Here is a 14442-nt window from a genome sequence, read left to right on the forward strand (position 1 = left end):
TGGATTTGCAGAATCGTTAGAGCATCGAAACAGAATGTTTTGCTTTCTTTATTCGATTCGATACGTTCCAGGTTCAAATATCACTGAAGTGAATATGCATTTTATGCTTTCCTGGTCGATAAAACATAGTGCTACTCAAGTAAAAAGGCCCGTGATATTGACTACCATCCTTTCCTCAAGATACCGATCTTGAGCCTAAATCAGAAGTTATAGTTATTAAGGTAACGTACTTAACGTTTTAGGACGTTGAACATAGTGATTAGCAAAATTTCCTTCGGCCCTTTATGTTATGTGCCCTAATCCCATCGTGGTCAATATTGCCTTTCATCCTTTCTGGGTCGATAAGACATAGTATCATTCAAGTATTGGGTCAATGAAATCGACTATCCCTTCATCTCTTCAAACTTAGAATTGATTGTTATTAATGTTGTTGTTGTTGTTGTTGTTGTTGTTGTTGTTTGAAAGGTATACAAGGGTGGAGAGAGAAGAGTTCTCTCCCAGTGAATTTGTCAAACCATGACTGACGAAACGAAAAAGGGTTTTAGTGATTGGACTTGGTCAATACATGTATCTGAAGCTTGGACCCTAAGTGATCAGCGTTATCCTGGACCTATAGGTTCCTTGACTGACCCCAACCGAAGGTTCTCCTGTATCAAGAGGACAACATCAGAGTTGTATTCATTATTTTGCATACTATGTATGCTTTTATACCGAATATATTCTTCTAACTTTTCTTGCCCTTATGTCTTTGGAAAGCCCCGCATAAATTCTAAACTATTCTTGTAATATCCTCCTCATCTGATGCTGCTCTAGCATATAAAAAATCATCATCGTCATCGTCGTCGACATCATCATCATCATCATCGTCGTCGTCGTCGTCGTCATCATCATCATCATCACTTTGCCACGTAGTGTGGATGGAATATGTACCAAGAGTATTTAGTCATCTGTCAAGTCACAACTAGGACCTCAGACAGATAATACTTTCCTTAAAATGTACGCAATTTTAATTGTAATTTATATTGTTTACATGCGGAAAACCCCGTCCATCCTCTAAATTTAAATTCTGCCGGGGTTGACATTGCTTATCATTCTTTTGGGGGTGAGGTCGATAAAACAGGTACAAATTGAGCATCTACTCCCTCCCCCAAATTGCTGGCCGTGTGCGAAAATTTAAAAAGCATTATTATCATTTTGTAACTGGTAATTTGTTTGTTGTGTTTTATTTAATTCTTGGAAAGCAAATTCGATTTAGTTTCTCAGTGTCTCCACAACACTATTCAAAAATGTTTAACAAACTCGTGCTTGGCTGTGTTCTGTGGCATTGTGTTGTCTTTTATTGTGTTCTGTTGTGTTCTGTTGAGTTGTGGGATTAGAATTGGTTATAAAGAGCGATGGAGATGAGGGGGGCGGGGGTGATCGAAAGCAAACAAAACAGGGATGGAAAAGGATAGTCACGCTTTGTGAACAACCGAAAAAATCATTGGAACGTAGACAGATCGGAAAGAAATAAAGGGGGGAAATATATAAAACATAGCAGAAACAATCACATCGGTTGGATGAAATACGCGCAGCAGACGTAGATATGAACACGCGCGCACACAAGTGTAAAGAAATACAAAAGTACGTACAAATATCCGTTAATATAAGTATATGCGTGTGTGTGTGTGTGTGAGGGTGTCAGTGTGTACGTATACATCTATTTATGCAAACGCACACATGCATTTATATATATATATATATGTACTCACGTATTTTGGGGGATTCTAAATTCGCGCATGTATGTTCAACGCACTTCCCCAGACATATGCGCATGCATAAGTGCGCAGATAAATAAACACGCACACAGACGTATCTCTCTCTCTCTCTCTCTCTCTCTCTCTCTCTCTCTCTCTCTCTCTCCATACGCACACACAAAAGGGAAGTGTTAGAGATACTCGGTACAGAAAGTATGTAGATGTGCTGAAATATTTTGAACTTGAACTCCAAAATCTTTATCGAGGTGTAAAGTGTAAGTCTAAGAAATACACTCAAACAATGCATACGTACACACACACACACACACACACACACACACATATATATATATATATATTATATATATATATATATGCACACATTTTTTTCTCTCCTTGTTTTTTCTGTGCCCCTTTCTGTAGAAGAGCGTAGGCTCGAAACGTAAAACACTTTTTCTATTCCTGAGCGTTATACTAATACATCTGTTTGTTTTGTACACCACCTGTCTTCGTCTTTTGTTTTCTTCGTAAACTCTCCCTATATATATATATTATATATATATATATATATATATTATATGTACATGCATACATACATACATACATACATACATACATACACATACATATATACATGCATGCATACATACAGTTGTAGGGGAGAGCAGTTGATGCGTTACACGGCAACTACTCGGAGCTTGATATGCAGAAATGATTAGTTGTCCGGTATAAGTGAAATTTAAGGCCGCTTCTGTCGTTAAAGCTCCGGTTATGCATGTATGATAGTATACATCTCAGTGACGACTCCGGCAGTCGGGTTGTTCGAGTTTGGCCCGAGTATAAATTTAGTAAAGTGAACGTGTAATTTCAAGCATATTTCATTCTACCAACACTGACTTCAAGTATGTAGTTGCAGCCAATAACTCGGGCTCCTTTTATTGAGGATGGTCGCAGTTCATTTATTTTCGTTCAGCGTCTGGCGGTCGTCATGGAAATGCAGTGTCAAAAGATATCATTCGTAGCAGAGGTCCTCTTGACGTCTGAATCGGGCTCATAAGTAAGTAACACCCCGAGTTGTTATCTGTAATCGTAAAAATCAAAAGTAATTCAAATTCAATGTTTTCTTCTTGAAACAATAAATTTCTGTAGAGATTAATATTTAAATTCCAATCTATGAAAAGTTTCCATTCTACAAAATTCTTAAAGGAACGAAGAATTATCCAGCAACTCGGGCTTATACGAACGAGCCAAGTAGGTGAAAAAAACTAACTGCCATCTCTTGTCAAGAGTTCAGGCGACAGTCAGATCGCCGGTGTTTGTTTTGCACTCCGCTGTCGTTCTTTGATTGCTGTTATTCTGTGTGTCTGTGAGCAGACATCAGTTGTGTTTTGCAGGGTTTCTTTATTTTAACCCTTAACTTATTTTAACCATAACTTAGAAATGGAGAATGACATTGTGCTAGATATAAAAACTAAGCCATCTGGGACTAGAAATATAGCAGGAAAATGTGAAATTCTTCGAGTGTGACTTATGCGAAATCTGTGATGAACTCGAGTGACGCTGATGACCTTATATATATATATATATATATAAAAGGCCTCTGATATATATATATATATATAATATATATATATATATATATATATTATATATATATAGATATATATATATATATATATATATTATATATATATATATATATATATATATTATATTTATATTATATATATATATAAAAGGCCTCTGATATATAATGTATATATATAAAAGGCCTCTGATATATATATATATATATATAGATATATATATATATATATATATATATATATATATATATATATATATATAAGGCATCTGATATATATATATGTGTGTATTTACATACATACATACATACACACACACATGTCTGTGTGTGTGTATTAGTGGGTCTGTAGCGTAAGGGCTATATCTGCACGGAATACTGTGTATGCAAATAAGTAAATACACGCAACTTGCTTATGCGAATAAACGAATATACCACCCCCCCACAACCATGTCTGTACCTGCCTTGGATGTACGAATTTAATTTTAAGTGTCAGATTTACCATATCTCTTCTTGATGACAATCTATAATAACAAGCTTATTCTTCAACATTCACCCCCCCTCTCTCTCTCTCTCTGTCTTTCTTTTCATCTCTGTGTGTGTATAACGTAAAATTCTATATCTCTTTTCTTATATCTAAGTTAAATGCTTTTATGTGAAGCCAACCGGTTGTGAATACGCCTCGCTGACGAGATGTAATATGATGAAAACACGTTCGCAACATCCACCAGTTATTTCTCTCTAACTGATTAGATCCAATTCTCACTGCAAATAAATCTGCAACGATATATCTTAGAATGAACTAAGAATTTTGAAGTAAAAAATACCTCTTTTGCAGTGTTTAGATGTTATATAACCATAAAGCAAATGTTTGTCTTCAGAATGCAAGGAAAATCAGAGTTACTCGAATGTTGTTTAGTTTACTTGTTTTGTTATGTGGAAACACTGTTAAGAATGAACAGGGAGTGTGATTGGTCAGGTCAGTCGGCTGCATCATTCTGGAGCTCAGAATAGCAAAGAGGGCGCCCTTTGTACAACTCTATATATATATTAAGGGCTATTTTCAATTCTGAGACGAACCCCCAACTCTGTTAAACGAAAGCAGTTTTATTGTTCCGCTTTGAAACATCATCCCCCTCGTTCGCTCTCTCTCTCTCTCTCTCTCTCTCCCTCTCTATCTATCTATCTATCTATCTATCTATCTATCTATCTATCTATCTATCTATCTATCTTTCTCTCTCTCTGAGTGTGTGTGTATGTGTTTGCGTGCGTGTGCATGTATGTATCTATGCTTGTATATATATATTTCTTTACTGCCCAGAAGGGGCTAAACACAGAGGGGACAAACAAGGACAGACTAAGGGATTGAGTCGATTATAAACTGGTACTTTATTTATCGACCCCGAAAGGATGAAAGGCAAAGTTGACCTCGGCGGAATTTGAACTCAGAACGTAACGACAGACGAAAATACCGATAAGCATTTCGCCCGGCGCGCTAACGTGTCTGCTAGCTCGCCGCCTTGTATATATATTTCATTTTCTATATAGGCGAGGGAGTGGCTGTGTGGTATGTAGCAGGCTTACTAAACACATGGTACCGGGTTCGGTCCCAGGCTAAACTGTAGCCTCGGGTCGACCAAAGCTTTGTGAGTAGATTTGGTTGACGAAAACTGAAAGAAGCCCCTCGTATATATAAATATACATATATGTGTGTGTGTATGCGTGTCCGTGTGTGTGTGTGCGTGTGTGTGTGTATTTGTGTGTCTGTGTTTATCCCCCCACCAGCGCTAGACAACCGTTATTGCTGTGTTTACATCCTGGCAACTTAGTGGCTTGGCACAAGAAACGATAGAGTAAGTACTAGCCTTGCAAAGAATAAGTCCTGGGGTCGATTTGTTCGACTAAAGGCAGTGCTCCAGCATGGCCGCAGTCAAATGACTGGAACAAGTAAAAGAATATTCTTTCATATATGTAGGTATGTATGCTTGTGTGTATGTATGTATGTATGTATGTATATATGTAAGCATGTATATATGTATGTATGTATGTATGTATGTATGTATGTATGTATGTATGTATGTATGTATGTATGCATGCATGCATGTATGTATGTATGCATGTATGTATGTATCCATGCATGTATGTATGCATGTATGTATGTATGTCTGTATGTATGCATGTATGTATGTACGCATGCATGTACGTATGTATGTATGTATGCATGCGTGTATGTATGTATGCATGTATGTATGTATGTATGTATGTATGTATGCATGCTTGTATGTATGTATGCATGTATGTATGTATGTAAGCATGTATGTATGTATGTATATATGTATGTATGTATATATGTAAGCATGTATGTATGTATGCATGCATGCATGTATGTATGTATGCATGCATGTATGTATGTATGTATGTAAGCATGTATGTATGTATGTATATATGTAAGCATGTATGTATGTATATATGTATGTATGTATGTATATATGTAAGCATGTATGTATGTATGTATATATGTATGTATGTATATATGTAAGCATGTATGTATGTATATATGTATGTATGTATGTATATATGTAAGCATGTATGTATGTATGTATGTATATATGTAAGCATGTATGTATGTATATATGTATGTATGTATATATGTAAGCATGTATGTATGTATGTGTGTGTGTATGCTTGTATATATATGCATTCTGAGACGGTGCCTTGAGATGTAATTACCTTTGGTTATTTTGTTCCGTTTCGTTACGTCCGTCTCTTCTCGACAAAACAAGTACGTCACAAAACAATGCCGTCATTACAAACCGAAGAATACCTCTTAGGAGTTGATACTCCAGCATGGCCTCATAATAGTCTACACATATATAATGGTAATTTCGTTATCGTGCACACGTCCGATAATGAGATTAAGGAAGTGTATGTTTGTATGTATGCGTGTGTGTGTCTGTGTGCGTGTTACTGATTTGTGTGTTTATTTTTTTTTTTGCTCCTCGCTGTCCGCTTAACGAACAAAACAAAAAAAATCTTCTTTCTATGTCTGTCCATTGTCCTCATGGCTTCCTGGCTGTCAGTCAAGCGATTCTAGTCACGTGGTTAGAAGGGATGCGCAGCTACGATTGGACACATTCGTCCGTGAGTCAGGGCAGTGAGGATAAAAATTGTAGACGAATATTACATGTTTGCCTGTGAATATGGGTTACCGAGCATGTGTGCGAGTAGGAGCGCACGCGTTGGTGTTGAAACTTCGAAGTCACTATCAGACTTTTGCAATCAAAATGATTGCTTTTTACATGTGTAACTTAATATAAATATAAAATGTAATTCATCAATAGCGTAATTATTAAAACAGGCGCAGGCCTGGCTATGTGGTAAGAAGCTTGCTTCTCAGCCACTTGGTACAGGGTTCAATACCACTGCGCGCACCTTGGGCAGGTGTCTTCTATTATAGCCTCGGGCCGACCAAGGCCTTGTGAGTGGATTTGGTAGACGCAAACTGAAAGAAGCCTGTCGTATATATACACGTGTGTGTGTGTGTTTGTCCCTCCACCATCGCTTGAGAACCGCTGCAGCTGTGTTTACGTCCCAGTAACATAGCGGCTGGTCAAAAGGAACCGATACAATAAGTAGTAGGATTGCAAAGAATAAGTCCTGCGGTCGATTTGTTCGACTAAAGGCGCTGCTCCAGCATGGCCACAGTCAAATGACTGCAGCAAATAAAAGAATAAAAAAATATACAAGTAAATATAAGGCGGCGTGCTGGCAGCAATGTCAGGCCAAGTATCTATCTTCTCTCATACCCTCGGGCCGCCCATGCATGTATGTATGTATGTGTATATATATATATATAAATATATATATATAGTTAATCCAAATAAGAAAACACAAAAAAAAAAAACACAACAACGCGAGGACGTGGAACAAATATAGTATTATTGGACGCTCAGGAAAGAAGGGATATATATATATGTGTGTGTGTGTGTGTGTGTTTTATCTTTTACTTGTTTCACTCATTTGACTGAGGCCATACTGTAGCATCGCGTTGAAGAATTTTTAACATTCATTTTCTCGTTTCACTTTTGCCGAATCGGTTATAAAAATAAAGAAAGAAACATATTTGTTTGTGTGTGTGACTGTGTGCGTGACTCTGTCTATGTGTGTATGTGTCACCGGGTGTGGGAAAAAAATACTTGTTTCTTATACGTCTAGTTCCCTATTTGAATAGCAAGTATTCCAGCCACAAGATGTAACACCAACCGTGGACTTTTTTTGCAAGTTAACACCACATATATCTACACCACCAGCACCACCGCCGCCACCACCACCACCACTACCAACGCCTCCCTCCCCATCATCATAATCATCATCATTATAATCAGTTCCGAAAAAATAAATAAACAAAATGGACTAGAATAAAACAATAAAATAATAAATAAAACATCACAGAAACGTAAATAGAGAAGGAATGCTATAAACCATCTCCACTAATGTCACACTGCCAATCACGTCTCCGCTCATTATTGATAAAAGGAATATCGTGTAACATAAACACAACGAGAGAGAGAGAATGAGAGAGAGAGAGAGAGAGAGAGAGAGAGGGAGGGGAGAAAAGGCAAGATAGGACGACGGACAATGACAGGGTGAGTGAGAGAGAGAGAATGGTGTGTTGTCAGAGAGGAAAAACTGAAAGATTCTATGATTGGGCTTCTGGTCTTGGAGAACGGTTCAAGTTTCTTTGAAATAAAGATAACATTGATTTGGAACAGCTAATATTTGTATGAATATCTGTGTATGTGTGTGTATGCGTATAATGTATGTATATACATATATATATATATATGTGCGCACAAATACACACGTATACATGTGTGTATATAATATATATGCACACATATACACACAGAATATAATATATATATATATATATATATATATATATATATATATATATATAGATATATATATATATATATATATATATATATATATATATATATATATATATTATAATATGTATGGATGATAAACAAGGCGTATTCACCAGTACCCCTACAGAGTACCCTGTTACACTCGGCAGAGTTAAAGGGTTCATAACCACGATCATTATGCTCCGAACCCTTATGTATGTGTGTGTGTGTGGGTGGGTGTGAAAGTCTGTGTGTGTGTGTGTGTGTGCGTGCTTGCACGTATATGTGTATGTATTCACATATATGTATATATATATATGTGTGTATACACATATGTACCAAATATTCATGGCTCTTTTTTTTTATAATGTTGATATACTTTTCCTATATAAAATTCGTGTTAAAGTATTTATATTGCTTTGTAAGTTGATGTCTCCATATCTGTTCTATCACTTTTACCTTCTGATTTTAGCAGACTACTGTATGTTTTAAGGCAATTTTATATAAAATTTGTTATCCTTGAAAATAATAGTAATTTATATATGTTGAAATGCAAACAAACATTACTTTTTAGTATAGTTACTACTTGCATCTCTTACAGAGATTTTAGAAGTAGCTACTTTACTTATATATAATGATAATAGTAATAATAATAATAATAATAATAATAATATAATAATAATGATGATGATGATGATGATGATGATGATGATGATGATAAAGGATTTACAATTAATCAAAGCCGCGTGAATTCGTTATTCTTTTCTCTTTACCTGCGTGGGTTATTGAGTATGGTTGTCTGGGAGACTTTCTTATTGGTAGTGAAATAATTAGTTTTAACTGCTATTTCTAAATTTCGGTATGTGGTGAAGCTCATAATTATAAAGATTTTATATATATTTAAGAAAGCACACCAATATATCAGTGTATGTTTTTATGTTAAGTGAAAAATAATTAGGCACCACTTTTTAATATATTGTATATCTAATATTATGTGTTTTACAGGGAGAGAATCTCTTTTCGGTCAAACTAAGTTACTTGACATATTGTTTCAAGTTTCGACCTGCAATATTTCGTCAGAAAGTGCAACGAATGCCTGTTGGTCGAAATTCTTTTCTCTGACACGCCTCTTTGGGCGCGTGAGCGCACGTGCGTGTGCATGCGTTTGTTTAATCTCCTGCTTGTTTCTTGGAATATATTTCAAGTTTTCTTCTTAGTGACTCAATCTGGTCACTAAGTAAACAGCAAGGATCTGTTGTGTATGCAAAGTCTAGATATGTCCATGTGTACTTATCCGCTAAATTTTGGGACAGTTTTACATAACTTGATATTTTTCTTAATGGCTGTATCAGTTAACTTCTAGTTTAAATGAACGTCCAAATGCATATATGTAAGTATCTGTGTACGTATGTAGGTATTTTTTTATACAAACACACACATTACATACAGATACACAAACACACACATACACAGACATAGTTATATGTGTGTCTGTGCAGTGAGGTAGGGTGTTAATGACTTTTAAGTATAACCTGTGGTATGAGCTTGGAGAAAAAAAATTATGTATGAAATACAATACAAGAATACAAGAACACCTTATACAGAAAGTTAATTTCGTTTCGAGAGACATTAAACAAACACCTGAGGGTAATTGTGAGAGAGATCACGCTCCCCACTCATCCACGTGTACATATATATATATATATATATATATTATATATATATATTATATATATATGTACGTATATGCGTGTGTGCAACTGCATTCATGTGTGACTATGTAATGATATATGCATGTGTGTGTGTAATATGTAGATATAAGTGTGTGCCTGTGCCTATGTATGTATACACATATATGTATGTACATGTGTATGTATATATATATATATATATATATATATAATATATATATATATATATATATATATATATATATATATATAATATATATATATATATATATATGTATATATGTATGTATACACACACAAACACACGCACAAACATAATTATATTCATTAACTATATCTAATTACATCTGTGTAGTCTCTGTAGAAATTTTGGTGAGAAGCGACTTGGTTAGCTGCTTTGTTTACCGGAAGGTGCAACCTTTAGCTTGCAGAAGAAGCATATAACATTACAGAAAACATCATACTAAGAGAAACAAAAATAAAATTGAAAAATTACAAATGGCGGACTGTCTGATTGAAGTTAATCTAGCAATTTTTGATTCCCGCCTAAATTTGATATAGACGATTGATCTGATTGTAAATCAATCAGACAATAATGAAACGGGATACACTTCAAGGATATCGATTTTTTTTTCCCCGCAACTTCTCATTAATCTTTTTTCGTAGTAAAGCATCTCAATGATTGTGTGATGTCGGGTGTTGCATATAGAATGAAGAACTGTTAATTGTCGCACCCCGAATGATGTATTGATTTTTAACAGTTTGGAAATAACCTTGAAGGAAGAACAAAAAAAAAAATATTAATGATGGGTAATATTCTACAGAATGACGTTGTATGGCCGTGGTTGATTCTGTAGAGAAGTTGACGCTATATGAATATTATAAACATTGTGTGTGATCGACTTACATATATGAACAGATGTATGCTTGGTTCAACAGAATTTTGAAAAACCGAAGGAAAGTACTCTGCCATAAACAAATATAACCTCTAAAACAAGCAAAAAACATAAATATCAATATCAATGGCTGTGTGGTAAGTAGCTTGCTTACCAGCCACATGGTTCCGGGTTCAGTCCTATTGTGTAACACCTTGAACAAATGTTTGTACTATTGCCTCGGGCTGACCAAAACCTTGCGAGTGGATATGGTAGACAGAAACTGAAAGCAGCTCCGGGTATATATAGATATATATATATATATATATATATATATATATATATATATATATATGTGGTGTGTGTGTGTGTGTGTGTGGTGTGTGTGTGTGTGTGTGTCTTTGTTCCCCCACCATCAACTTGAGAACCGATGTTGATGTGTTTATGTCCCCGTAATATAGCGGTTCGTTAAAATCATAGATTGCAAAACTGCCGTCTCTGTCTCTGGTATGCATCTTGAGTTGCTGAGACCGGATGAGATCATTATCAGGTGCATTGCCAGTCTTTTATATTTTTTTCTTCTTTAACGCCTTCTAATCCAGCCTGTGGCCAACGATTTCAAAACCTTGCAATTGACCATATTTCCCTGTCTAGCATTTTTAGTTACTTCTATTCAACATACAGCATTATTCACCAGTAAAGATGCATAGTATTCAATGTATATTCGCTGTCAAAATAAACTTTTCTAGCTATCGTACAACACTTTTCGCTTTCGTTTCCTCGTGACCCAAACCCAGGCGATGCGTTGTGTCCTTGAACAAGAAATTTTATTTCATGTTGTTCCAGTTCACTCAGCTGGAAAAATGAGCTTTACCTGTATTTCAGAAAGGCCAGTATTGTCACAGTTTTTGTCATGCTGAATAAGGGTGCATATGTCTGTGGAATACTCAGCCACTTCACGTTAATTTCAGGAGCAGGCTGTTCCATCGATCGAATCAATTGGAACCCTCCTCGTCGTAATCGGCGGAATGTTAATTTAAAGTTTGAAAGGGTTGAGATATTTTAGATACAATTGCCGGGTCGTAGTGCGAGTGCATGCATATACAGCTGTGTGCGTGCGCACATACACGCGAGTACTGTCCAAATCTCCGACCAATCACATACAGCTAGCTGGCATTCAATTGACGTATCAAGTTTCGGGCATTTTGGTTGGGTTTTGGATAGAAAATTCACAAAAAAGTCCCTTCAATTGATTTTTAATGGCTATGCGGGATGACTGGGGAAATGTAAAGATGTGCACGACCACTCTTGGACGGTTTTGAATGAACATAGAAAGTGCGAGCCCTCTAACTGAAAAATGTGGATTTGTATAAAGGATTCCCACACACACGGACAGACATTTTGCCGTTTATATATATAGAGATAATTTTACTTTTGGATCTTGAGCTGAATTTTAATGCAAATATTTGTTTCAATGAGTATTTCCCCGACAGAGTGCCAGTTATGGAAGCACGCCTCAACTTGCAGTAATCACTCGCTGTATTACGGTTCACATATTGCGCCGTTAGTACATCGCGGATTTTTCTGACTAATAAATGTAAATTTATATCGCGAGTTTCTGCGGCCGATAGGTATTTATATTTTTTTAGATTTTAATTATTTCCGTGGTAAAATAAGCATTTTCACGCCAAAAAATTAATAAGTTCATAAATAAAAATACAATACTGCATAACTCATTAATTAAAATATATATTAGAAGAAAATGCGTATATTACCGTAGATGGGTAAACAAAGAATCGCACATACTGTATAGAAAACGAAACTCGGGAGGTGAGTGTGAGGTGTTGTTTTGCATTTAAAATAAAAGAAATATTCTTTTCTTTCTTTTATTCTTTTACTTGTTTCAGTCATTTGACTGCGGCCATGCTGGAGCACCGCCTTTAGTCGAGCAAATCGACCCCGAGACTTAATCTTTGTAAGCCCAGTACTTATTCTATCGGTTTATTTTGCCGAACCGCTAAGTGACGGGGACGTAAACACACCAGCATCGGTTGTCAAGCAATGCTAGGGGGACAAACACAGACATACACACACACACATACACACACACACACACACACACACACACACACATACATATATATATATATATATATATATATATGTATATATATATATATATACGACAGGATTCTTTCAGTTTCCGTCTACCAAATCCACTCACAAGGCATTGGTCGGCCCGGGGCTATAGCAGAAGACACTTGCCGAAGATGCCACGCAGTGGGACTGAACCTGGAACCATGTGGTTGGTTAGCAAGCTACATACTACACAGCCATTCCTGCGCCAATATATATACAGATTATAAAAATAATTTTAAAATTTAAAGTACAGTACTGTTTCTAATTCGCGGATTTTCACCTACCGCGGGATGGGGTTGGAACGTAAAACTCGCATTAGTCGAAGGATATACAGTAGTATATCGTTTCGAGTTACGTTTTGTCCCCATTTTGTTCTCAACTTTAATCTCTGGTTTCATTGAACGTGTTTAAAAGCATATAAATATATATATATATATATTTTTTTTTTTAATGACAACCAAAAACCGTGAAAAAACAAATCAGTACATGTGAAATATTTATAAAAACCCACAGAAAAAGCTAATAAATTGCTGGCAACGTTTTTTTGTTGCTACGTCAATTCTGGTGTTGAGTCACTTGTCTTAGAACCATTGATGAGTCTGTATTTTATTTTACGTGAGGATATGGAAGTATGCCTCAACTTATATCGTTTCGAGTTACGTTTTTCCCACTTTACCTCGATTTATTTTTTAAAGAAATTAATGGTAAATAATCTCATTTATACTGACTTCATTGGACATATTTAAAAGCAAAAAATATACTTTTAAAACATGACAACCAAAGACATGAAAAAGCAAATTCATGCTATGTCAATTTTCGAATTGAGTCGTATCTTAGAACCAATTACCGACGTAAGTTGAGATCATCCTGTGTCTTATTTTCGTGAGCCTACATATACGAGAACGTAAGACGTGTTAACGCAGCTTCACTTTGGTCATACTATCACGCAGGCGTGTGTGTATCTAGATTCCAACTCCCTATCTAAGAATTGGGAAATAATTACATGGAGCTAAAACTTAACTATTCATACATTATTTTGTATTATCTTATATGTTATAAAGTACATTCTACGAAACCCTGTAATGCTAAATACATATTAAAAGACCTCTATTCCCTGTGTCATTCCCTCCTTTTCTCTTAAGCATTCCATTCTCTGATCTCTTTCTGAAGAAAGTAGATAAAAAGAAAACCAACAATATATAAATATTACAAGTAAAATTATAGATAAAACAAAAATGAAAAAAATATTGTTTTCAAGATTTCCCTGTATGATCGTGCCGTCATCTTTTGAAGTTGCCAACAACGTCTTTTGAAGATTTGTTGGTATATTGGATTACCTCCCCTACCAGATAATATTTTTGAGCTTGTTTATTATTTTATGTCGAGTCTATCAAAAGAACATTTCTTAATGAATTAATCCAGGCAAGAATGTGTTTTGTATGTACGTGAATGTATTTACGTATCTGAGTTGTGTGTGCGTGTCTGTTTGTGCATGTGAGCTTC

General features: G+C 35.6%; 1 long non-coding RNA gene across 1 annotated transcript; it reads left to right on the forward strand.

The window, feature by feature from the left end:
• The first annotated feature begins 201 nt into the window (after positions 1–201).
• LOC118761156 lies at positions 202–13253 on the forward strand. The gene is made up of 3 exons (XR_004997179.1): positions 202–212; positions 7041–7067; positions 13188–13253. It is a non-coding gene; the product is annotated as an uncharacterized LOC118761156 (long non-coding RNA).
• The last annotated feature ends 1189 nt before the right edge of the window (positions 13254–14442 follow it).

The sequence above is a fragment of the Octopus sinensis genome, unplaced genomic scaffold (genome assembly GCF_006345805.1).
Source record: "Octopus sinensis unplaced genomic scaffold, ASM634580v1 Contig09738, whole genome shotgun sequence".
NCBI classification, from domain to species: Eukaryota; Metazoa; Mollusca; class Cephalopoda; order Octopoda; family Octopodidae; genus Octopus; species Octopus sinensis.